We start from the raw sequence: 26,209 nt of genomic DNA, 5'->3' as shown, positions 1-26,209 counted from the left end.
AGTCTTGAGAATAGGAAAGTGATAAGGATGCCTCCTTTGGGAAGGTTTATTCCAGTCCTATGATTTTAGTAAACGCCAAGAGGTGGGGGGCCCCATCTAAGCTGACTGTGGTGGGTTCATCCCTAAACTGTGAACAGCAACTTTCTCATTTTGAATCTGTTTCTCCCAGAAAAAGAAGTGAGTGTGGGGATAATCTGTCAACTCTCCTGTTTAATTTAACAGATGTAGCAACTAAAGCTCTAAGAGTTGACTTGCTTAAGATCAGGGGAGTCATTAAACAACCCTCTTCATTACTCCTATGATAAAGAGACTCAGGTTCCTAGGAGGTGATTACCCTGGTGGCACCAATCTCTGATGCCATGTGTACTGATTATCTTTTTTTTAAGTATGAGTTGGAGATGATGGGTGATGGGGGGTGCTTCCATCTCTATTGGAGTGTTTGGAGGAGCAGGCCTGGGACTTATTACATTGCTTTCTCTTGGAGCCAGTGCAATGTTTACTCAATTGATGTGATTAAATTTGTACAAAGTCATTGTCCACAGCTATCTCTGCTAATGTGCATGTTTTGTGAAGAATTGCTTATGCACAATCTTAGTTTTCTATTTTAAATGTCACAATTGAGCCAATAAAGTAAACAGATATTATGAGTGTTCCCAGTTCCAGGAATCCACAGGGGAATCCTTTATTCTGTTTTAAATTAAAGGTCCATTATAAAAAACAAACTTAATAATATGTTGGTTTACTTCCCTGGCTCAGACATCTACAAAGCCTTGTATTTATTATTACTTAGAAAACTACAAAGATTCCTCTTTGAAAACATCAGGGGAGAGAATCCAGTATTTCGGGTTAACCCTAGAAACCTTGTCAGGTTTAAGATGTATTAACTGGAAGATCATCTTCCCTATCCAAAGAGATTCCAAACCTCTGTAAGGCAATTCATTGCTCTATGCAGGAGAGAAGGAGGGAAATCAGTCGGGCTGGGGCCAAAACCTAGCTGCCCTACCGACTGGTGAGGAAAATAGGAATGGCTGGAGAGAGCTGACTTTAGAGTGGACGGTCGCTAGAGGGCGCCGGAGCACCGGCGGAGCCCCACCTCCCGGGTGCATGAATTGGGGCTTCCAGGCTCAGTAATGGGTTTGTTGGAGCCCCAGAGATATGCCCAGATGTGAGGTCTTGGTTTTCTCGCCCCCCACCCCGACTCTCCAGCCCAAAAGTGCCTGGTATTTTAGTGGGCAAACAAATGTTAGACCTTGTACCTTTTCTCTTAGAAGTTCTCCCCAAATTTCATCCTTTCCCTTCCATCAGAGCCTCTTTCCCCTGTGTTGACACCTCTCCCCCTAGCAGGTGGGTCTTGTTCATCCATCTGTTGAGCAACTGATCACAGCCTTTAAGCCAAAAGCTGTGTTAGGTACTGGGGATAAGTAAAGTTCTTATCTTTTGAAGTCACTGTTCAGCATGTGGGAAGAAAACTTAGATCCGTGGTGCTAAGTGTGAGGAGAGAGAGAAACAAATTCAGTGGGCTAAGAGATAAGAGAGTCCTTTGCTCTGTCTCAAAGAATCTGAAAAATGGTCCCTCAAGTTTTATTACATTCAAGTATGTTCTTATCTCTTTCTTATTTCAAGGAACCAGGCTGATAGAGGGTAAGTCTAAGGGAAAAGATTGGGGGAAAATGTCACTCAGCAGACCTTGGTTTATGTATGTTTTTAAGAGTGCCGTTACAGGCTACTAGATCCATTCACCTTCTACCATTGCCCTATATGTATTATTTTCACCAATATCATAATAAGATACATGCTTAAATAATGTGACCTTATCTCTTGAAACATACAAATGGTTTTTAAAGGAAAGAGAAATCTAACTTTAAAAAGAAGACTTCAGTACTAAATGGTGGGTCTAGAACAACCTAAATAAGGATTCTGGTTTCAAAATGTTGAAGATGCATTTTCAACACAAATATCAATGAAGTGAGACAACATAAGGGCAGTAGAATGGCTAAAAGAAATGCTTTCATGTTCGATGGCCATCATTCAAGTGACAAAAACTTTTATTTTAGTAATAGGCACGGGGTAGGGGGCGTATTGTGTGCCTGATTTGATGTCTCTATTTGGTGCAGTTGTTTCAATAGATAGCTTAGAGACAAAAATTCCAGTGACACATTGAAAAGTCAAGGATTAACCGTGTGTTAATTTTATTTGAACATGTAGACTGCAAGCTCCTGAGAAAATATGGTTGAATTTCTTTTGCTTGTCTCCCCTAAAATTCTATGGCTGAAATGTGAATCATGCTTGAGGATAGTTCTGATAAGAAGAAAAGGGTGGAAATATTTAATTTGGGTGGAACCCAATAACACTCATAACAACTCATGACCTGATTTAATTTTAGAGAGACAAGGTAAAAGATGTTCCTCATGGAACCCAAGAATGTGGGGTACACACACCCCCATTTTCCAGATGAAGAAACAGAGGCTCACCAAGGTAAAATGACTCATGTAGGCTCTTTAGTGCTCACATCAAGGCAAAGACAGAAATTTCTTCTCCCTTGTTCTATGCTGTCTCCTGCCCACCTCACACCCAACTCTCCTCCACATTTTGTGCTTTACAAGGGCAGGGACTCTCCCTGTTCACCATTATATCCAAAACAGTGCCAGGCACATAGTAATTGTTCAAAAAATTTGATTGAATGAACTGTGCTGTTTCCTTCCTCCTCACTCTTATACAGGAGTGTGTCAATAAATCATTGGGCTCAATACAGTTTGATAAAGATACATAAATAGTTGTTGTTTGGTTATGATTAGGGCTTAAGCTCTGAAGGTAAACAGGCTTTGTTTGAACCCTAGCTCTGTGATTCAATTGCTGTTTGGTTTGGGGCAATTACTGAACATCTCTGAGCCTTACTTTCTCATTTAAAAAAAAGTAGGAATAAAACTATTTAGCATAGCAGAGGGCCTGACCCCTCTTAGATATTGCCCTCAGTATTTGTTTTTCTTAGTCTTCTGCTTGTGCTGTCCCTTTTCCCTCGAGATTTAAAAGGTGCTACAGAAGTCTTTAAAAAGTGATTTTAATTTTTTACACATTTATCTTGCAAATACATAAAATTTTTCAACTCTATAAATATGTACACATATATCATCCATCACTACAAGTATATATATAGTCATTTTAATTCTGTAGGTTTGGTATTTTTAGTCTTGTTTGGTAAATAATTCAGCCAATATTAAAATACTAGCAATGCAGAAGGAGTGGGACCCAAGTCTGTGGTGCCCACCACCCCAATTCCAATTCCAGGGTGATTTTCTTAAATTCATGTTTCATATAATCTTCTGTTCTTACCCAGCCTTCCAAGTCCACTTCCCTCAAGAAGTCTCAGATTCTTGAGTCTGAAGTTGATTCCTTTCTTCATACCTTATCATGGCCTAGCTGGGCTCAATAATATCCCCTGACATTGCTTGCCTTGTAACGTAGGTGTATGTGTTACACACTTCTTTAGTGTATTACGAGCTCTCCTGGGTGGCAGCTTTATCTTGCACTTCCTCGTATGATGCCAGAGTACTTGAAACATTTGAAACATAGGATACTCTCTCCACCAGCGTGTACATGTACCCATTCCCTTAGCATATATACTGCATCCAGGTCAAGTTTGTGAGTGGCTGCAGTATGCATTTAACTTACTCAAAATCAATGTACACCCTCTCTCATTTATTAGAAATATTTGTATTATATTTTGATTTTTTGCTTTATTCTAAATACATTACCTTAATGTGTGCAATTATACAGATACATTTTTGTAGAGTTGTATTTATAATATTATATATATTGTACCTTATGAATAATTTAAGGAATTTTTAAGTTTTAGTTTGACTATGTGTGATTTTTACTTTATGAATTGACTTTGAATCATAGCCCTCAACTGAAATGTGCCCTATTGCATTTGAAAGACTATAGGCTGTGTTATACATAGGTAGGTAGAATTGTTTATCAGTGAAGAATATGAATTTTGAATTAGGCACTCAAGGGTTCAAATCCAATCCTTGTCCTTTAAGATGTATGATCAGGGGTGAGCTGCTTAACCTCATGAAGCTCAGTTTCCACAAATGTGAGTGGGGATCATGATAATGTCAATTGCTGAGGAGAGCTGTGTGGCTTGAAAGATAGAGTACACATCAAAAGCATTCCCAGTGCCCAACATATTGCTGGCACGTGGAAATTACTAATTAAATTGTAATTGTCATTGGCTGGTGGCATCCCTGAAGGTTGGAGGCTTGTCAGTAATTCCCTTAATGGTAGTGATTTGCCATGTTGCAAGAAAGTTGTGCAAACCAGAGGAATGAGTTTATGTTGATGAAAATCTGCAATAAAATGTATGCTTTCGGCAGCTACTGACACAACCATTTGCCTTCCTTCTCTCTTCCCTTCCTCTCTGTCGCTCTGTTCCTGACCACAAAATTTATGCACAGCCACAAAGATACTCAAGGGTTATGCTGGAGTTTCTCTAAGATAAAACTTCCACCATTCCTGCTAGCCCAGCTTCATTTCAAATGCAAGGTATGTTTAGCACTGGCCCCCAGTGCACAGCCAGAATACAAAGTCGGTCCCTCTACCCTGCAAGACCCAGCAACATACATTTATGTATATTTTGATATTTCTCCTACCTTTGTCCAAAAAGGATTCCAGGTAGCCAGCCATAGAAAACATATTGGATACACTCTCTGCTACAAAAGTCCAGAAGGTTACTAGCGTGAAATGCTTTTTTTTGTTTCCTGGGGAGTCAGAGACACTGTGCATGTCTTAACCCATGGTTTACACACTTGAATGTGAGTGAGAATCTCCTGGAGGACTCATTAAAACACAGAATGATGGGTTTCATCCCCAGAGTTTCTGATTCAGAGGGGCTGGGGTATGAGTTAATAATTTGTATTTTTAACAATTACTCAGGTAATACTGATCCTGCTAGTCTGGGAAGTACACTTTGAGGACCATTGCTTTAAATATTCATTTATATAGACAAGCTTCACATTTTTCTCTCCTGTATGGTACTAGTGAGAATAGCATTAGTGGAGAAGAAAGGAATCTGATATTGCCTATTATGTGCCAGGCACCTTATCAGGCACTTTATACACAGCATCCAGTTTAATGTTCACATCGACCCTGTCAATTCATGATTGTTTATTGAGACCCTACCATGTATCAGGCACTGTGCTAGGCTCTGGGAATGTGGTGTCAATAAGATTGGCATAATCCTGGCCTTCTGGATATTATATTTCAGAGGGAAAGACATGCTTGACCAAATAGTTACAAGTATGATTAGTCAGATCCATAGAAAATGAAAGACCAGAGAGGCTAAGGAACTTGTCTAAGATTATGCAGTTAGGGGGAAAGAGAGGAGACAAGAGAAACTTAAAAATTATTTTATTCCAAATGTATAGTCTTTCTACTAAACTAGAAGTTCTCAAATTTTTTTTTTCTTTCAGAGCTCCTTTGTATTCGTAAAACTTTTTGAAGACCCCAAAAAGCCTTTGTTTATGTGGGTGTAGATCTAAGTGGGTTCACACTTTGAGAACTGCTGCACTAAGCCATACTGCGAATAGTACCATCTTCCTAGATGCTGAACCCTGATTTGTTTTTCATGACTTTTGCAGCCATCAAAGAGAAACTTCTAGTCTCCTCCTAAACATTTGTTTGTTTTTAAAAAAATCCTGAGCACATCCCTCAAGCTTTAACCCATATTTTCTAGTGATGGTGACTTCCTAAAGAATAGGTTGACCTGCTCTGGAATCGCCTTTAAAAAATTAATTAATTATAATTAATTAATAATTAACAATAGGGAAACATAACAGTTAAAGCGTCAATTGTGGAACGAATGAAGATGTGGTGATTTTATTATTCATCAGAGGACCTCAGTCCCAGCTGAGAGCATTTTGAAAGAATTAGCTCATTAAAGTTTGTGACATGCATTGCCTTCAGGTTTCCTCAGGGCATAAGCTACTGCAAGGAAGCCCAAGAAAGCTAGATGAGAGATGTGCGATCATGTAGTAAGAAAAATAGCTGAACAGCTGGATTCTAATGCTTGCAGCTTTTATGTAGGCAGCTGAACTGTGTTTAATCTTGGGTTAAGGACCTCTGAAATACTGCCCTTTTCCATCATTTTAATCCATTATCTAATGGGAATGCAAAGTTCTAGGAGGAATTCTCCTTTGGTGTGTAATGGTCCATGGTTGTTCAGACACGTCGTTGTTAAATTTCACTGGGGAAAATCAACTGAATTGGAGCTAACATAACTTAACGTGGATCTCAATTGATGATCAATGAATTCAGATCTTTCTTTTTTTAAATACATAAGTAAATGAACTAAGGGGGGATGCTGCAGCAAGGTCAGTATGGTTAGTTAGACATAGCTGATCCTTGGATGGGATATCAGGAAAGAAGGACTCAGCCAATTACCTTACTGTTCAGTCTTTTTGATACCAAACATGAGAATCACTGGTTCATACAACAATTTAAACAATTTGTATCCAGATGTTTTGTTTCCCATAGGCACATCCCATAGCCAAAACAAACCAACCAAAAAAGTCTGATGCCATGATCATTTGTCATCTTCTGTAAAAGCTGAAATTTAATGTGAGGCATCTCTGACTGGTTGACGTCAGGCAGTATGGATTCCTCACATGACATCTTTGTGTACAGGGTACAATTTGCTAGTGATTATAGCAGTTTATCCGAGGAAATACTTTTCTGGAGGGAGACGTGCAGGAGGAGCCAAGGTCTAAGTGATCATACCACAACTTGCACATCTTTTATGTCATCATGGTAAGTGGGGGTGTGTGTTATGTCCCATGAAGGGTCACTTCTTGGAGAACTGTTTCAGCCAAGCCTCTTGTGCTATTTTTAAGTTGTGAGCTTCTTGCCCAGAATTCTCAAATTCTGCTGTGGATTCATGTGAGCAACATAAACAGTCACTCTTAAGGGATGAACACTGTTAGTGTTGCAGCTCCCTAGGGCAACCTTTGAGAACCCTTTATTCTAAGGCAAACACAAACAGGGACTGACAGCAGCATGCCATCCTGTTCCCGCCCAGGGAAGGGGCTCAACAAATCCAACCCTTCGTGTCTGCTCTGTGTCTGGCTTGCAAACCAAGCTAACCAGCTGAGAAGTACTCTTTCTACCTCCAACAGGTATGAGTGAATTATTTTCTATGAGGATGGAATGATAGGAATTTGCCTAGCATGATAGGACCATCATCTTCCCTAAACTGGGGAGAAGAGATGACATGCCATTTTTGGAAGTGTAGATCTTGGTTACCTTAATGGAAGTTTCTGTCCCTCTTTGCTTGGATGATCAGGAACAGTTCTGTTTATGATCCCCATTCCCTCCCTGCATTTTATAAGCAGTTCCAATAGCTGGTGGCAATTTTCACCCCTTGTTCTGCCATTTTCTTTTTATATTCTTCTAACGTCTATGAGTCTAAGGAAGGTTTGTGGTTAAATAATATCTGATTAAGGTCAACCTGTGATCTGCAGTTTGAAAAAGTTGTTAAATGAGATCTACTAGGGTCAGGCTAGCACATTATGGTCTGCAGACTAAATCCTGCATATAGCTCTCTTTTTTTTTTTTTAATTTAAGTTTGATTGGAATACAGTCACACCTGCTATTGTCTATGGCTGCTTTCGTGTTATGGTGGCAGTGCTGAGGGGTTGTGCCAGAAACTGTAGGGCCAGTAAAGCCTGCTATCTTGCTCTCCATAGAAAAATTTTGTCATCCCTGCACCAGGAACACCTTTCTATTTGGCCATCTCCAGGTAAGAAATACGTATCTTCAAAAAGATCAAAAGGAGTATGATTCTGAAATGTGGGTTTTGCACCAAGTATTTGAATGATGGAATTTGGTGCTATGCACTGCAAGGCGCTTGTACACAGGAGGTGCTTGTGGGCTGAATGATTGCGTATTTCTGTCTGAATGTTTATGATCTGAGTTCTTTTTCCCCGTTTATAAAATCAGGGTACCTGATCTGATCTCAAAGAATCCTTCTTATACAACCATTCTATATACTATTAGAGGGGAGGAGGTGAGGCAAGCAGAAACACGGCTGGTGCCTCTGAGCCCTGGTCTGCGAAAGTGATAGCCACCGCCTCTCAAGTCACCTCAATCAAATTCATTTAGCATCAGCAGGAATGATTAGGTAGGTATAAAAATCATGACGGTCACTGCCAGAGGGTTATCAAGTGTCTTACCTGGAGAGAAAGGAGATTTAAGAGTTGAGAGCAGCAAAATTAAGTTTTATGCTTGTTCCGAGTTTGTTTATGGAGATGGGATTCAAGGATGCGTGATTTATTGTTTGTATTCAGCATCTTGACCATGTTATCAAGTTTGTGGGAGAAATCCTGAATGGACACATTTCCCATGTGTGGGGCTCGGGTTAACAGCACCATGTAAGCACCTCCTGCAAGTGCCCAAGGTGCCTCAATCATGCCCACAACCAGTGGAAATCCCACTTGGCTAGTTCCCACAATCACTCTGCTGGGAGGTGGAGGGCTCTAGGCTCTGGATGGATTCCTTCGGCGGAGGGGGAGGGGCACGGCACGGGGCAGCTGGAGGCAATCGCCCGGGTTCTTGTCCTCCACCCCCAGGGAGAAAGCTGAGCCACGCCATCAGGAGAAAAAAGACTGCTCTGGTGTGATTTGGGCAGCAGGCGCTCCAGGCAAAGTGCATACTGTGCCGCCTCCTGCCCCCCACTTTAGGAACTGGAGTTTCCACTGCTCCCCTTCCTGAGGAGACTGCCAGGGCTTCCATCTGCTCAGCTCCACAGATTTGACCATGGGGTTATCATTTATTAATTCAGTCATTTGGGAGGGTGACACACTGCCTCCGCCGATATGTAAGCGGAACCTCAGCCTCCGCCTCCGCCTCCGCCGGCGAGTTCCAGGCTGTGCCCGGGTTTTCCTCCCAGGCGGCAGGCTTCAGATTGAGCAGCCCGCCTGCCTCCCATCCTTGGTAAGTGCTGCTCACCGCGGTGGGATGCTTGGAGCAAGCAGGACCCGGACTGAGAAGCGGGAAAAGCCTGCGCACAGCTCTTGAGTTCCACGTGTGGGAACCAGACCACTTTTTTGAATTTTTTTTTTTTTAACCACTTGGGAAGAGAAGGTTAGAAGGAACAGGATGATATGACCCGCTTCAGTTTGTGCCGTGTTCTGAGTCTTTTCCCGTTATACCCCACAGACGGAAGGCGTGTTGTAGAATAGACTTTGCCTGTCCTCCTAGCTGAGGGGCATCATTTTTTCCTTTCTCGGTTTTTTGTTTCTGAGAGCTCCTGATTCTTAGTAAAACTTCTAAAAGTCTTGGGACTGGAAGCCGTGGACTGCTTTTTGATCTGCTGAAGTTTGGTTAATGTTACAGTTTAGTTAAGCAGCGTCACCGTGTCAAGTGAAAGCATTATGGCAAATTTTCCTAAATTATGAGTTTCCTATTGTTACCTTTATTGTTCTGTTTGTAGAAGTAAATGGACGTCTTGTAGGTGTATGATTGTAAGCATTCCTTATTCCTTTATATGCGTATTTATATATGTCCCCGTAATGGATATCTTCATTCATTGAATTCATTTTTCAGATGTTTGGTGTTTCACACAGTTGGATATAATAGTGTACCTATTACTTTGAACCGAATTTATTTTAATTCTTGATTTAAAACAATATCTAGAAGAGTGCTTCTATTCATTACTGAATGATTTCATGTGTAATCAAAGCAAAAGTTCCTTTTGAGTAAGAGATGGGACATGGAAATGAAGATGCTAATGTTCAGCTTCACAAAATTGGAAACAATTTAAAACTTTAATGCACTTTCCTGCTTGCTTTAGTTGTAAACGTTGATCCTGATATTGAGAACCTCTGAACTTTTCCTGTTTTCTTGCTTCATGACTCTTTAGGAATGTGCAAAAGGAAAGGTAATGAAGGAAAATCTTTTCAAGATAAGACATGATACATAAAGGTGACAGCCGTGCCAAATGTGTGCAGTGATTAACAGCTGCAGAGTCTACAAAATGGCTTTTTTAAAAATAAAGTGATAAAGCAGATTTCCCCATTATTTCATGTTTTGGTGCTTGCTCAAGTATATCACCCTGATTTTTCTAGGCTTCATTTTATTCTGAAGCAATCGAATCACTTTTCATGTCCCAGCAATGCTGTATTGGAGCTTACTTAAATATACACGTATATTCTTGGTTATTCTCAGTATGATATTTTAAGTTTCAAGACAATATGATGTGATATATTAAAACCGTAACCTCCTTAAAACCACTCATTTTATTTCTATCAAGTGAGTTTGGGTGGACAGAAGCGAGAGCATTTCCAAGGCTTACTCATTTGGATTTGGTTTACTTTAATTTAGAGAGCTGTGATGGTAGTGAGAATGTGCTTAATGAGGTGTCACAAGTTTAAATGGCCTTCTGCCATCATCAGCAGACACAGGCTGCAGGGCCGGTGGGCACAGACATACACAAAGATGGTTTCATCTCTGAGATGAAGGGTAAAAGGCAAAGAAAGACCCCATTTTAAAATTAGGTTGTCAGTTTAGTGAACTAGATTAATTTTAGAAAATGGACTTTTATGAAATTCAGTTGTCTTTGGCAAAACTAACCAAGCACCCACTTCCTAATTAATAAACTCCTGACAAATTGCTTTGCTTCTCCTGGGCTATAGAGGGGTGGTTTTAAAATCTTGTTTGGATTGCAGTTTCCTGGGAAATCTGCTGAGAGCTATGAAGTCTCTCACCTGAAAAATGAATATATCTATTCATGCACAAAAATCTGCATTCAGTTTCAGGTGTTCATGGGGCCCTCTGGCAGTATAGACTTCTCCTTTTCCCCATTAAGAATCTCTTCATTGTCTTTTCAGTGGATGTGATCTCCATGGTAAACTTCTTTTTGGAAAACATGGATGTTAACATTCACAGCGTAATGGCATTTCTATTAGAGGGAAATGGGACTGGTAGGACTGGGACATCTTGGGAGGCCCTGGAGCTGCCTGTGCTCTTTTTTAGGGTTTCCACAAAGGGCTGCACCTTTGCTAAGATTTGGGTGAAAAACTTCCTCTGTTGTCTTAGGTACATAGTCTGAGTTGAGCATCTAGGTCCTCAGGGGTGGTGGAGGAGGGGAGGTGGCGGGGCCTCAGGGGGTCAGCAGTAAGAGAAGCATGGCTGAGTACCAATGAGTATCCTCAAAGGCACTCCCCCCTGCCACCCCCACCCCCCCACTCCATGGAGCCTCTGAGCCCCGAATCCCTGATGGGCTGCCCAGGATGCCAGTGGACTGAGCTTGTCACGTGACACCTTGGCACAAATAAGAGTAGAAGGCCTCCCGCTGCAGCTCCTGGTAGAGAGCCAGTGGTGCCCCAGGCTGTTCCCCAGATGTCCTCCAGAGCTCCCAGCCCCGGACCATGAAACTCAGCCTTCCTGGGGCTGACTTCCCAGAATTGGTGCCACTGTATTCACAGGAAATGGTGGCTGCTGGCCAGTGAAGCACCAAATCTTTATTGGAAGTGGTCCATTCACAGCTTTATGCAGGTGCATCAACAAGCTTGGAACTAGGTCCTGGGTACCTGTAAAGCACCTCAAGATATTTTGGAACTAGAAAGAGAATAAGCATAAAAATGGAAGATCCAGAAGTACAAGGGTAAGACTTGTCCTCCATTCCTTTCTTTTCCCCATCTGTTCTCCTTCTTTTCATGCTTCCTTCCCTCCCTCCGTCCCTTTTTTCCTTCCCTCCTTAATTTTCTTCCCTTTTATCCCCTCTTTTAATCTTTTCTTTCTTTCCTTCATCCATTCTTTCTTTCCTTCCTTCTATTCAACAGACATTTCGGGTGCCTATGGGGTACTGTTTGTTTTTAATTTGCATGGAATTTTTATTCTCTGTCCTTCTCTACAGGTCTGCTTCATGAATTTTTGTCCTGTTTGCCTTTCTCCATCTTCTACTTCATTCCTTGCTTGTCTTGCTTAATCATGTAATCAGCTAGCATGATTGAATACTTACTGTATTCAGTTTACTGCCGTAGAGAAAAAAAAGTAGTTATGCATTTGTCCCCAGGAAAGTTAAAGTTAAGCATAATAGGAATTAAGGTATGAATGTATGAAAAGCCAAATAGTAGTGTAATAGTTACATAGTGCCACAAAACAATAACATAGAATGATGCAGTGTGAGCATTTTTGCTGAGTCAAATGAAAAATCTTTTGAGTTCAGGGAATGGAGTGGTTTTTGTGGAGTGTCTGAGTTTGGGAAAATCATATAAAGAAGGAATGTAAATTGGTTTTTCAAATAGGGTTTTATTATTTAGAGAGGAAAGAAAATTGTATTCCTGAAAGGGGGATTGAACTAAGTAAAAGCTCTTTGGGATTGATCTTGGTTACGTTGTCTTCGTTTTCCAAGGAGAAGTTCCAGGGAAATCTGTTTTCTGTTCTTCTACCCTCCTGGATACTGCCGTCTCCTCTCTACTTTCCATATTTTCCCTCAAATGACATTTCTTCTCAGCTGACAATGGGCTCAGAGGAACCATTCAGTTTACCTCACACCCTGCCTTGGTCAGGAGACTGGTCACTTAATGTATGGGTAGAAAGCTAATTATTTTCAAGGGGTAAAATGAAGAGAGAGCCTCAGAACGTATTTCTGAGTTTGGTGGTAGAAATTTCAACCTTTCGTTTTTGTTAGATCTTGACTGAACCAAAATGTTGCCCTTAGGGTTAATGGTTCTGACATGCTGGAGATCACGGAGAGCCTGGAAATTTAGAATTTTGATTGTAATTCCTAGGTTGACTGGTCCAATATGATGGGGATCCAATCCAGGATGTAATCCCTGATGTGTCATCAGATATTTGTTTCCTTTTTACTGCATCAGTTCAGGGTTGAAAGGGTCTTAACGGTTGTCTTATATGTAACATTATCGAATCCTAGAGGTCAGGAAAAGTCTCCTATTTTTCTTGCTCATTGATATGTGCATTTAATATGTGTTCTCATAGTAGATGTGTGTTATAAACTGAAACCAGTTCATACTGTTTAATTCCAACACCCCCTGTCTATGGAGAAATATCTTATTTTCAAGTGACTGATGAGCCCGGATCCTAGCCTGATGTCTGAGTCTTTTGTGGAAGGGACTTGAATGAAATCTGACCAATATGCCATAGTGGGAGCCTAGATACGGAAGTTTATTCCCTTCGAGGCTGGCCTTTCTCTACAGTTGTTCTTTCTGATCCTTTTGATGGCTTAGCTTTAGCAGCAGCATTGCTTAGGAGATATAGGGTGGTTTGGGGCCTCTCTGCCAGTGGCCTTTGGATTTTTGCCCTTAAGCAAAGGAAATAATCCCTTTATCAAATATTTGCTTGTTGCTCAAAATATAAATTCATTCATTGGTACATTATGATTGATTATTGGTAAGTTTACATTCTGGCATCATATACGTCATGTGGTGTGTGTGTGTCTAGGGATTAGGATAAAGGACTCCTTCTCCTTCCAAGGACAGTGTGGTGACTTTTAGGATCTACTCAAGTCTTCCTTCCCTTCCTTTACAGGTTGAAATTTGGTTAAAAGGGTTAGCTTGTAGCAGAAAGGAAAGGGAAAGATACCCCTGGTGGTAAATGTGAGCCTCACTGGGGTTATCCTTGATGGTATTGTCAAAGGCAATTTTGAAATTATTTTATTCAACTCCCTGTGTTATAGATGATGGAAACCTGGGCTCAGAGATGTTAAGTGATTTTGGCTAAGTGATTTAGCAAATTAAAGATAAACCAGGGTTCAAGTACAGTTTCTCTGACTTCCTGATACAATTAGATGTAGAGAATCTTTGCATCCTAGTCCCAAAATATGTCAGACCAAGAATGCAAAGATATATAAATTAAATATTTGATTAGCAGAATAAATCAAAGGTTTTTTTTTATTAGAGAAGTTGTGCAGAAGAATTGTGCATAAAATATAGGGTTCTCACAATCTACCCTCTATCATTAACATCTTGCATTGGTGTGGTACATTTGTTATAATTGATGAAAGCACATTTTTATAATTGTACTATTAACTACAGTCCATGGTTCAACTTGGGATTCACTAAAAGTGTTGTGCAATTCAATGGATTTTTAAAATTTTTTATTCTAGTAACATATATATATAACCTAACATTTTTCCTTTTAACCACATTCAAATATATGATTTAGTGCTGTTAGTTATGTTCACAATGTTGTGCTACAATCTCCACAATATTTTACCATGAGTAACTTAACAGAATTTGAGGTAAAATTTAAAAATAGGGGCTAAACTTTATTTCAAGAATACAGAGGTTTTTTACAAAAATATGTTAGGATCTGTTTGAAACATAATCTTTGTAAAAAAAAAAAGTCCAACTTGTTATGTACTACATTCTTACAACATTGTATAATAGGTTTTGATGTATAAAATTCTGAGATAATTAAAAGCTATCCAGTTACTTGAAAAATATTAAATAATTTTTTTGTGAAAGAATCCAAGCACATAATACTGTATAATAAAAGACAATAGAAATATTATTCTCCCCATGTACAATGGAATGCAATCAAAACTGTAATTAGACTCAGTTTCCTACTCTCATACTCCAATGTTAGAAAAAAAAGAGAGGTTAGCTTCCTTATCCTAAGCATTGTAGGAAAAAAATGAAAAAAAAACTAAAATTTGAAATATTCTAGAAATTGAGGAAGAAAGACTCAAATGGTCTAATGAACAAAACTGTAATTTTTAGCCTCTTGCTAAAGCCCCTTGTTAGGGGCTTTTCCTTCTCCTTGTCCTCACCACCTTTAGCTCTCACCCCCAGCTGCTGAAAAATTCAGAATGTGTGATCCCTGCATTCCCCAGAAGCAGGGTCTTGAAAAGATGGGGAAATGAGGGTGGGATGGGGGTTACGCAGGACCTGGAGCCATTTGCTTTACTCATGTACTCTTAGGGAAAGCTCTGATGGGGTGCCCAGGAGAGCAAGGTGGGCATTTTCCTGGGACACTGATGCCTGACCTGTTGGAGAAGGCTGTTGGCTTTCTTTCCAAAGCTGTAGATATGCCTTCTTGTAGGTTTCCCAGCAGCAGCTGCCACTCTTAGAACCCAGCTTCCTTTTGGGAACCCTCAAGACAGTACAGGATTCCCCATCACTGGGGAGAGTTGTGTAGGGTGCATTTACTGGCAGTTATACATATTTTAGCTCAGCTTCAACTCAGACCTCGTCCTTTGTTTCCCACCTCTCAGAGTCGCCACTGGCATCAACCCCAAACGTTTATTGACCATCTCTACTGGTTGCATTATTGGAGGCAATATTACATAGAAGTTAAGGGTGCAGGCTCTGGAGCTAGGATGCTTGAGTTCGAATCCAGGCTCCACCACTGCTGGCTAAGTGATGGATGTGTTACTCAACCTCTTTGTGCCTCAGTGTGATTATTTGTCAATATGGAATAATAATATCATAGTTTCCAACTCACAGGTTCTTGTGAGGCTGTTAAATGGGAAGAGCCTTAAAGAACTTTAAATAACTTATGGCTGAGCATAATTGTTCTTTGAATGTTAACAATTATTATCTTAACCTGTAGGGACACTGGGCAAGGGTGTAATAATACCAAGAAGTGCAAAATACATTCCCTTCCTGGAGGAATTGTGGTCTGATCTAGGCAACTGAATATTTTTCAAGATTGAAGAAGAAAACTGGGTTCATGCCCCAATATCTAGCAAAGAGTGAGCTGTAATGTCTGAGATGCATCACTCCCCCTCCACCATCTATTTGACATGGTTGGGGCAGAGCTTCCCTGTTTCCCAAGAAAGGGAATTTCCTAATCAATTTAATGTCTTTCAGATCCCAACCTCAGAGAAATTCTGGGGTTTCATTCAGTCTTTTAAAACAACAACAACAAGAAAAACTTGTTTTTTTCAGGCATAATTCCATGTAATTGTCTAATAAATACACCATACATGAATTCTTAAATATGCTCTTATTTTTAGGATGCTCTTTTTAGTGGTTGTGTCTCTTTGGCATCCTGGGATGTATAGAGAAGAGACCAGCCTGGCTTGCAGACTCAGGCAAATTTATTAATGTCATGATTCCAAGAGGTATATCTTAGAAAGAAGTATCCATCTTCCAGAAAAACCCCTGTTCTTACTGCATAATATTGATCTTCTCAGTTTAATTGTCTTCCCAACTCAATGACAACCAAAGGTAGGACCAGAGGACAGGGGCCTGCCATTGCCATCTTGGCTCCTTACTTCTCTTTGTCTGGAGGGATTGCCTATTGGTGCCTTTCACAGCCTGCATAAATGAGCTGGGCTCAGGTTCTGCCACATTATGTTCAGCACTGCCTAGAGAGGTGGGCAAGCTGTGGCTAATGGGCCACATCTGGCCCTCTACCTGTTTTTGCAAATAAAGTTTTATTGGAACACAGCCACACCTATGCATTTACACATTGTCTGGGGTTGCTTTGGTACTACAATGGCTGTAATTGTCCCAGAGACTAAGTGACTCACAAGTCCTACAAAATTTACTGTCTGGCCCTTTTTAGAAAATTTGTTAACCCCTAACCTAAAGATTAAATATTTTGATCATTTAAGTAAGAGGGAAAAGTCCTTCCAAGGCAGTATGGGGAGGGGATGGACGGGGTGAAGGGTGGCGGCAGGACGCTCACCCTATCTGGTTCTATAGACAGGGAAATTCAGGCTAAGAAAGTTGCCTATAGAATACGGGGGACGAAGTATTAACTGCAACGACTTTGACATGGGATCCTATTGCTTAAACTGTAGTGTATAATAATTCCCCTAATTCCAGTTAAAGTCACCCCTAATAATATGCCATATCTTTTCTCATTGTAAAAGTCACATGAAATATTCCAGTGATGGGAAATTTAACAGATTTCTTTGAAGCAAGGCCCTATTTTCCTGTAGCCATGCCATGATGGCTATTTACAATTTCAAAACAAAACTGTCCTTTGGGATTTGACCTGTTATAAAATATTGATTCTGAATGGTGTGGTTAGGTTCCTGTTCCACAGCTGCCAGAGCCTCCTCACTCTTCAGCATGTGTTGAGCTTTTCCATACAGGTTATGTGCGAAACGTCCCTGGGGAACCCACCCTCCTGACAGGTTTCCTGCCTTTCCCTTTTCCATCATTAAAGGGTCACAAAGGAGACTACTGACAATGGAGTGTGAGACCCACAATTTATGACCACTGAATTTTGCTTTGCAAAGACAGCACTGAGTTCGGGAGTCATTCATATTCCGCATACAGCTATTTGGTCTCTACTGGGAGGTTTCAGTCTGATACCAGCTCTGTGACAGCTCATTTTTGTGACTTTGAGCAAACCCCTTCCTAGAGCTGATGCACGTGATGGTACAGTGTACTAGGCAGCCAAACGGTTGGCCTGAGATTCGGGTCCCTCCCACTTGCCAGGCTGTCCACCCTGGCTTGAGGACTGGCTCCATTCACACCAGTCGCCATTTCTAATTTGCACAAAGTTGTCCTATCGACTAGTGGCAATTCTTTCCCTCCCTTTCTCTGAGCTTTGGTTTCTCCAGCTAGAGGAAGCTGAGTCAGGTGTTTTCCAAGGCATCTCTGAGCTCTTTGATTTGAAGGCTTTTGAGGCTGCCTGTAAGGGCTGGCTAAAAGTTCTATTCATGCTCTGGGGTGCTCCCTTGCCAGGGTGCCTTTGAAGCTAGCAGGAAAAGCTGGGTGCCAGGAAATCCATGGGGCATAGAGAGAAGAGAGTTCCTGGGTTTCTCAGAGGACAGAGCTCTGGTGACTAGAGGTGGCCATATCTGTTAAGGCAAATATCGGCTATGAGAGGGTAATGTCAGACAAGAGGTAGGTGTGGCAAAATCTGGCATGATTTTGCTCAGCTTTGGAACAATAAAGAGCGATCATAACCTCTGACTCTGTCACAAGGACAACAGTGGCAAGTACCTAGGTGTTGTATTGGCAGCCCCTTCTCCCTGACCAGCCCATCACCAGGGTCAGGCTTGACCTCTGACAATAGAGACCAGGACCCAGGAGTGACCAGATACCTGGGCTGAGCAGAAAAATTAAGGAAGGTCATCACCATGAGTACACAGTGGTGAGGTTCACCATCGCTGGACCCAATGACCTCTCTGAAGAAAGAAGCACGAAGCCTGAGAAACCTTGAGATCCCCTGTCAAACTCAGCTTCTGCTTCCTCAGATTGCCATAGTACTTGACATATTTCTCTTAAAACCCTTGTTTTGTTCATCCCCTGCCCCTCTTTGTTGGACCTTAATAATCAGTGCTTAATAATATGTGGCTTTGTGTTGACATGGTGCTAACTGCTTTAAATTGCATTATCCCATGTAATTTAAACCTCACGTGAGGTTGGGTGCAGCTAGTTCTGTCTGAATTTAGCAGAAGAGAAAACTGAGGCTCCCTGTAGTTAGATAATATGCCCAAGACCACAGAGCTAGAAAATTCTACACCTAAATTTCAAACTCAGATCTTACACCCAGATGGTAGTGCTTTAAGATGTTATGCCATGATGCCTCCCCATATTGCCTGAATGGCGCTAACTTTGTTGCCAGTGCAATGGGGTTGTAGGGGAAGGGGCGATTCCTTATATGCTCAGAGTTCACATACCCAGGGTTTCTCAATGTTGGTACTATGGACATTTTGGACAGATCTTTCTTTGTGGTGCTGGGGCTACATTGTAGGCGATTAGCGGCATCCCTGGCCTCTACCCGTTGGATGCTGGTACCGTCCTTCCCCCACTCTCCCCACTGTAATGACCAAAAATATCTCCAGATTCTGTCAGATATTCCCTGAGGGCCAGTGTACCCTTGGCTGAGTGAGAATCACTGGCACAACCCAATGTTAATTTGCCATTAAAGAAAATTTCCCTGTATGTAAACTGTCTTGCTGACTTTCTTTTTTCCTTTTGTATCGAAGTTCTGTTATTAATGACTTGGGCCCTTCTTCCTTCCCCTGCTGACATCTTGGAGTGCATCACTAGGAATGCTTCACCTTGCTGGCACTTTTCCAAACACACTTTCTCTGAACCTGGAGCCTGCTGGGGAAGTACTAAGAGCCAACCAGCCATGAAAACAATGTGTTCTTCCCTGCGCTAAGTGCTTCTGTTCAGGCATTAAAACGCTTCAGTAGCATGAACATATGGCATCAACATGGCCTTCGAAAACCACACTGGGCATTTAGCAAGCCGGGAGGGCAGGGGGCAGGGCTGTGCCGAGCTGGGGAAGCTTACAAGACAGAACCTACTCTCCGTCAGGAGCAGCCGAGCTGGGTTTCTACAGGGATTGTGACTCCACACAGGCCAAGGCTTTGCAGGGATGAGGGCTGGTGCCTTAAGATTATTGTATTTTGTTTTGTTTTTCCCCTTAATAAAACACCATGCAGACCTTGACATCTGCCACAGAGAGACCTTGAGCCACCACATGGCCAAGCACCAGCCCTTCCTTACCTCTGAGTCCAGGCAGGCATCCCACTGTGGTGCAGCTTCTATTAGGTCAGAGGTGTGCCCAGCTCAGCAGTGACCTGCAGCATTCCATGTGCACAGCCTCCCAAGGTGGTGGGGAGATCACTTTGAGAGTCTCAGACCAATAAACAGCCTGGGGTATTGATCACAGAGCAGGTCTGGGATACACAACAGCCCAGTTTAACAATTCCAGGATGTAAAAGGCTGGCAAGGTTACTGGCATAATTTTTCCAGAGAAGTGGACTGCCTGTGAATTTTTAAAAATCATTTTTAGAGCCTCACATCTCCCTCCTGGGTGATGTCTTCATTGGGTTTTGATAATGAATATTGTAAATGGGCTTTAAAAAAAAAAACCCAAAAATGTAAGTTTGAGGAGCTATATAAAATTCCCAGGAAAATTTTTAGAAGTTGAGTTCCATAAATGAATCTTCATGAAAGGATTTATGGGCATATCCTGAACCATGATGACAGTGTGAGGAGTACATGTGCCTGTATACTTTCAACTCCCTTTGCACACCTGCACGTATACACTCTTTTTTCCATATAGAAAGATCTAGGGCCAGAAAGTCAAATGGACTTGTTTCAAATCCTAGCTCATCTACTTTCTATAGATTAAGCCTGGTTGAATTATTTAACTCAAAGTCTGAATTATTGTCATTAAGGTAGGAATAAAGGCCTCTAAAGGCATGACATCGATGTAGAAGTTAGAAGAATGTATTTGAAGGTGCCAAAGCATAGAAGGCACTTGATCAATGACAGTACTACTCCTATTACCACAATATCCTCTTAAGAACCTTTCACAAAAGCAGATAGCAAGTCTAGGATGGAGCTGATTTTCTTAGATCCCTTCTCAATAGTTAGCATATACCTGATCCTGACTCCTTTTCACTCTTGAGCCTGGGTGTGAATATTTTCTATTTCAAAATACCTTCGATTGTCATTCAATAATGAATGATAGTAATCTTTCAGGAATTTGAAGTATTTTCGTACAAAACTTCCAAGGGATCCAGATATCCATTCATTCCATAAACACTCATTGAGCATCTATTCTGTGCCATGGGCTGGGGATTCCAGCAGTGAAAAACAGAGACAAAAGTCCTTGCTTTCTGGGAATTTATGTGCCAAGTTTGCTCCAGCCATGCCTCCAAGGAGAAATGGGTGTCACTGAACAGCAGGGATCTCCATTGTGAGCAAACTTTGTGCTGCACTCTGTGCTGGGTGCTTAGGGGAGCAGGATGCAGTGATGAACAGAAACACTAGATTATGGCAATGATAGTGGGTATATTGGATTACTGACACATAAACAATTGACTGTGAGACAGAAATGGAAAAATGTTGACAGGTGTCACAGCAATCTAAGAATTAGTTTAGAATAAATTTATGGATGAATAATTCATTAAGGCTCACTAAGTGAAACTGAAGGCATAGTGCTTGGAACATAGTATGGGGATGTTTGCATGAATGGGCTGTTTAATGAGGGGAAAACTGGCAGGTATGGTTATACAAGTTTGCACAGTACTACTCCAAAGTATGCCATTGAAATTGTGGAAATATTCAGTGTTCAACCCACCTGGCCATATGTAGCAGCTCTACCAAGCACTTCACACACACAATCTCGTTTAGTCTTCCCAACACTCCACTGGGTAAATGGTGTTTTCTCCTTTTTGCAGACATGGAGTTTGAGACCCAGAGAGGTTGTTACCTGCCAAGGTTCACAAAATGAGTCTTGCAATTGGAATGCAGACCTATCTGACTCCAGAGTCTCTGCTTGGAGAGTAGGAGGAAGCAGCCTTTGAAAATTAAAGCTGATTATTTGTGTCTTGTCTTTGAACCACATGCTTGGGCCTCTGGAGTCAAAAAAGCAGAAGTGAAGACACTAAAATGATTACTTTTCCAGGTCTCAGTTTCAAATCACAAACTCTGTAAGCTCCTTGTCCCCTATCCTTTCAGTTAACTACATCATACTTTCAACTCTTCTTCCTCCTCTCCTCAAGAGAAATCTGGATTCAAGACCCCCAGAAAAATCCACATGGTAGAGGTTCTGGTCACACCATATGTAATATTAACAAAAGCCAACGGGTAACAACCTTGGACCAGCTGAAGTGAGGAGCCCTTATTGTGTAAAACAGTTGGCTTCATGGAAGGGAGGATTACGTCCAACCTGATGTGCTATTTCTTTTTTAACTCACTTTTAATATATCCTCATCCCTAGGTCAGTAGTAGATTGGATAATACAATGCCACATTCAATTGTGAAGTAACAAGTCCTGCCTTTATACTGCCCTTCAGCTCATACTCTCTCTACAATCTCATGTGTTTTGACAGTGAGGGACTACCTTCCTTAACTAGAAGAAGGAACCATTTCTGTGTTAATAATAACAATGATATCTCATGTAGATAAATAAAATAATAGGTATTTATTGAGTGATTACTCTGTATCAGGCATTTTGCTAGATGCTATATTATAGCACGTCAGGGAGGCAGGGTTCTATTTTTATCCCCATTTGACAGATGATGAAGCTGAGATTCAGAGAGGTAAATGACTTCCCCGAATTCACGTAACTGTTAAATGTGCCCTATCTATCTTTGAGCTCTAATGTTTTTCTTTCCTGTTAGACTTAAAACCAGATGTCAGAGACAGCCCCTACTTAATTTCTTCTTCCCTAGAAACCTCTGTGCAGTGGTTTTCCCATAGTAGGTGCTTATAAACATTTGAACAGGTAAATGTCAACTGACCCTGGAGTGTCCCTTCCCTTGTCTGGGCCTTTGGTCCCATCACACATTCTGACCACCCCTGTTTAATCAGGTGTATGGATAGGGAAGAAGAGTATGTTGACAGATCGTTGTTGTCCTTTATAAGACATGGCAGCCTACAGTTATCATGCATATATGATAATAAAGGTACTTTTTTTGTGCATGTAGCTATTAGTCAGAATAAGCTAATTTATGCTACCTTGGCAAATATCCCCAATAGGTTACTATAACTAAGGGTTTATTTTTTACACATTCAAAAATCAGTTGCCCAATGGGTCTTTGAAACCCTCTAGGGTAATTATCTTCCATTAGAAGTGATCTGAAATACTGCCTTCATCTTTGGTTCTGACCAAAGTCTTATTTACAGTCTCCATGGCAGGACAACTGGATGCTCAACTCTCTTGCATTGATAATTAAAGAAACACCATCATTTCTGATAACATCCTATTGGCTAAAATTAGTCACATGACCCTAGTACATTCTCCTTGTGCCCAGACACAGAGGCAAATTGGATGTAATAGAGTTTCAGAAGGCTGCCGTGGTGGTATTGGTTCTTTATTTTTCTGTCTACCACTAAGTTACAGAAAGAATTTAAGGTAGCAGTTCTAATACCATCAGATTTCCTCAGAATAGTTTTATGGATTTGAAGTTCTATTAGGCACGTGATTAGTTTCAATTCCATATGTTTAACCAGAGTGATTCATTCCAGCTTTGGCTATTTGAATGTTCTAGATATTAGTTATTCTAGTAGCTGTAATATTCTTTTAGGATTAGAGATTTTGCTGTAGCCATAAGAATACTTGGTTCAGAAAGAGTTTCCATTTTCTTGATACTGTCTCAAAGGATGGTTTAACTGAAGTTCTTGCATTTTTTTAAGGTCAGTAAAAATATTTTCCATCAGATTGTTAAAAATCCTTCACAATGAAATGTTTATTGAACTTAACAGAATATAAAACTATACACATTATGATCCCAAATTTCTGTCTTTGTCTCTATCTCTTTGACAATTGCTGTCTATCTCTCTCTCCCTCCTCCATACACAACCCCCCACACACACACATACTACCATGGAATTTAATACATCAAAATATCAACAGCTGTTTTCTCTGAGTTTGAGGATTATATTCATTTTCTTCTCTATAATTCTCTGAATTTCCAAAAAATTTTTATGGAAAATATTCACTTCTTAAAGTTAACATAAGTTGTTTTACTTAGCTATATTATAATCATAAAAAATACATTTTATGTAGGTATAAATGTAGAATGGATATTTAAAAGTGCTTATATATTTTCCATAAATCTGTCTCAGAGAATAGAATTAAATGGTGCTCATTATAGATTATTCCCTTGCTCTTTTTCTCTTTTGAAGTCATTTAGAACTTAGAGACAATGTTGAGTGACGGATATAGAGAGCAGAAATGGAGAGAGATGCTGTTCAGAGATGAGGGGACCATCATTTCCATTATGAAATCCAATTTAATTAGGGTCAGCCAGCCCCCGCTTCGCTCTCCCCTTCTGCTCTTCCAGGTTAGTTAATTCAGCATCTTCTGATGAATGCCATCTTGTAATTAAAATGCTGGTGCCAGCAAGTTTCAGCATCTCAGCTTCCATGGCCCCTTGCTGTCAGTAGCCTTGTCTTTTTAATCAGAACCTGTTTTACTCCTTTCCATCAAGTAACCTTTTACTTTCCCAGATCCTAATGAACTTGAATTGAGAAAAGAGACATTGGTTGCATTTTAATTTAATCATTTGTCAAGAAAAGTGCTAAAATAATGGCATTGGGGTGGTTTATACAATGCAAGGATAAGTGCTTGCTGAGGTCTGATTCCCACCAACTCATCGCCCCATTATGGAATTGTCAGAGTGAGCCCAAGGCCTGTCCCACAGAAACAGGCAGCGAAGATGGCTTCCCTTGGAAGTAGAGAGAGGGACTCTTAGCTTTCAAGGTCATCATATGCCCTGTTATCTTAGTCTTGAGGGGAAGGAGATGTGAGCTTCACAGGCCTGTTCTGCAGGAAGGAATTATCTAGGCAGACACCTGGGGTCAGCCTAGAGTTGCGCTGATTGATGGGGCTTTGTGGAGAGGCTTGATCAGACTAACAGCTCAAAATCCCCCTGTCAAGAAAGCATGATTCAAAATACACTAACTTACTCTCTGACAAATGATCCCATTCCTCCATCATACATCCCCATAACTGCTAGTGTCCCTACAGCAACATCCGTAATAATGTCATCTCTATGATACTTGCAAATGTATGTGCTTATGAGTGTGGTATGTATGTTCACCACGTGTGGAAGCTACACCTCCTAATATCTGCCAATGATAAGTTAACAAGCAGATCATGACTGTGATAATATATTTCATTCAGAAACCGCACCTTATTCGATGAACTGAGTGCTTCTTGAAAGCATACCAGTCAGCTGGGGGATCTTGTTAAATGTGAATTCTGATTCATTGTATCAAGGGTAGGGCCCAAGATTCGATATTTCTAACCAGTGTTCAGGTTATATCTGGAATACTGATCCAAGGGCCACACTTTGAATTGCAAGAATTTAGCTTCCAGCTGTTTCCTTCCTTGGGATTTCTTAGCCTAACAAAAGAGCACTCGCAAAGCTTGGCCTCTTGATATATTCCTGTATTTAAACTTCATTTATTATATTTTAACATATATTCTGATACCCTTTGACATATAAATAACTTTTAAGAGGACTGATTCCTTTTTTTTTTTAAAGTTGGGAAGAGAAATGTTCAAATGTGCACCATTGACTGATGTTCTGGAGGCTTAACAGAAATAGTTCCTCTCATAAACTTTGCATCACTAGTTTGAAAAACGGCTAACTTTGAAAGACAAGGGCCAATGCCTTGTGCAGGTAGGAGCTTAATAAAGACTGTCTTACCATTCTTTGATTTTTGAGTGTGCTCTCTTAGGGTGAACTGACAAATAAGACATATATTTGAATACGATATGACAAGAAAAATTGAAGCATGTTATCTAGAACTTCACTGCCTTGTGTTCCTGCTTAAATCAGAGTTCAACTTCTTATAAGAGTCCCCTGAAGTGACAAGTCAGCAACATATAAATGAAAGCTGTGATCCCTGTCACTTGCCTTTTCATCCTGGGTTCCGCAGAGGCTGTCTGCTGAGGCGTATGTTTCATTTAATACCCCATCTCTGCAGCAATTGGTCTTCGGCCTTCTGAGGTTTTATTTTGAACACTATAGTGTGCTATTTGGATGATGAATGGGGCAAATAAGAGATGTCAGGAAAGCAGACCTTTCTTTTCCAGCAGGACTGTCACCTCAGGGGGTGTGGGTGCCAGAGGTGACAGCAGGATTGGCAACCTAACAGATTTTTATTAGCTGGTGCTGCTCTTTCTGCAATGTATCATCCTTCAGAAAGGAGCCCAGCACTCACTGGGAACAATTTAAACTGGTTAAAGAAAATAAAAGTTTTGGAAAAATAACAAATGAGAATAAATTCTATTCAGCCACAGTTGATAGAGAGAGTTAGAAAAATGAATTCAGTTGCATATTGGTTGCCAAAGTTAACTTAGAATGATTTATTACACAGGGTAAGCCTTAGAAAACCTCCCGTTTTTGGAGGACTCAATGATATGATAGAGGGATATGGGTTTTAGCCTCAATTCAGCCCTTGAGTTTTCTGGATAGTTTCTCTCCCCTCATTTTTGGTTTGGATGGAAGGAGCAGGTCCCAAGACCCATCTTACATCCATATATATATATATATTTTTTTTTTTAAACAGAAGTGAAGTTGCTTCTAAGAATCATTATTTTGAATCAAATACTCAATATGGATGGATTTTTTTTTTTCTACTGAGAACTCCAAGCCTCCAGGCATTTCTTATGGTCCTGGACAGTAGGCTTTGATTTTGTGCTTGAAACAGTGGCTCCTCATGACTGTGATTCATTTACTGTTTTCACTTGCAGGCTGATTGCCTCTATGATTTCATTTGTGGTCTATTGATTAAAGCAACCACATTGC

At 40.7% G+C, this 26,209-nt stretch overlaps 1 protein-coding gene across 17 annotated transcripts in view; it reads left to right on the top strand.

Annotated features, from left to right (window-relative positions):
* The window catches only part of CPNE4 (copine 4), a 694,898-nt gene that overhangs the window by 193,315 nt on the left and 475,374 nt on the right, over window positions 1-26,209 (top strand). The window contains exon 1 of one of the 17 annotated variants that reach the window (XM_077130125.1): window positions 8,541-8,985. The exons of the other annotated variants lie outside the window; for them this stretch is intronic. The gene's annotated coding sequence lies outside the window, so the exon portion shown is untranslated. Of the gene's footprint in view, window positions 1-8,540; window positions 8,986-26,209 lie in introns of those variants that run through there. 17 annotated transcript variants of the gene reach the window in all.

The sequence above is a fragment of the Tamandua tetradactyla genome, chromosome 15 (assembly GCF_023851605.1).
Source record: "Tamandua tetradactyla isolate mTamTet1 chromosome 15, mTamTet1.pri, whole genome shotgun sequence".
NCBI classification, from domain to species: Eukaryota; Metazoa; Chordata; class Mammalia; order Pilosa; family Myrmecophagidae; genus Tamandua; species Tamandua tetradactyla.
The sequence above is the reverse complement of the archived record's forward strand: the minus strand, read 5'-3'. Positions and strand labels throughout refer to the sequence as shown.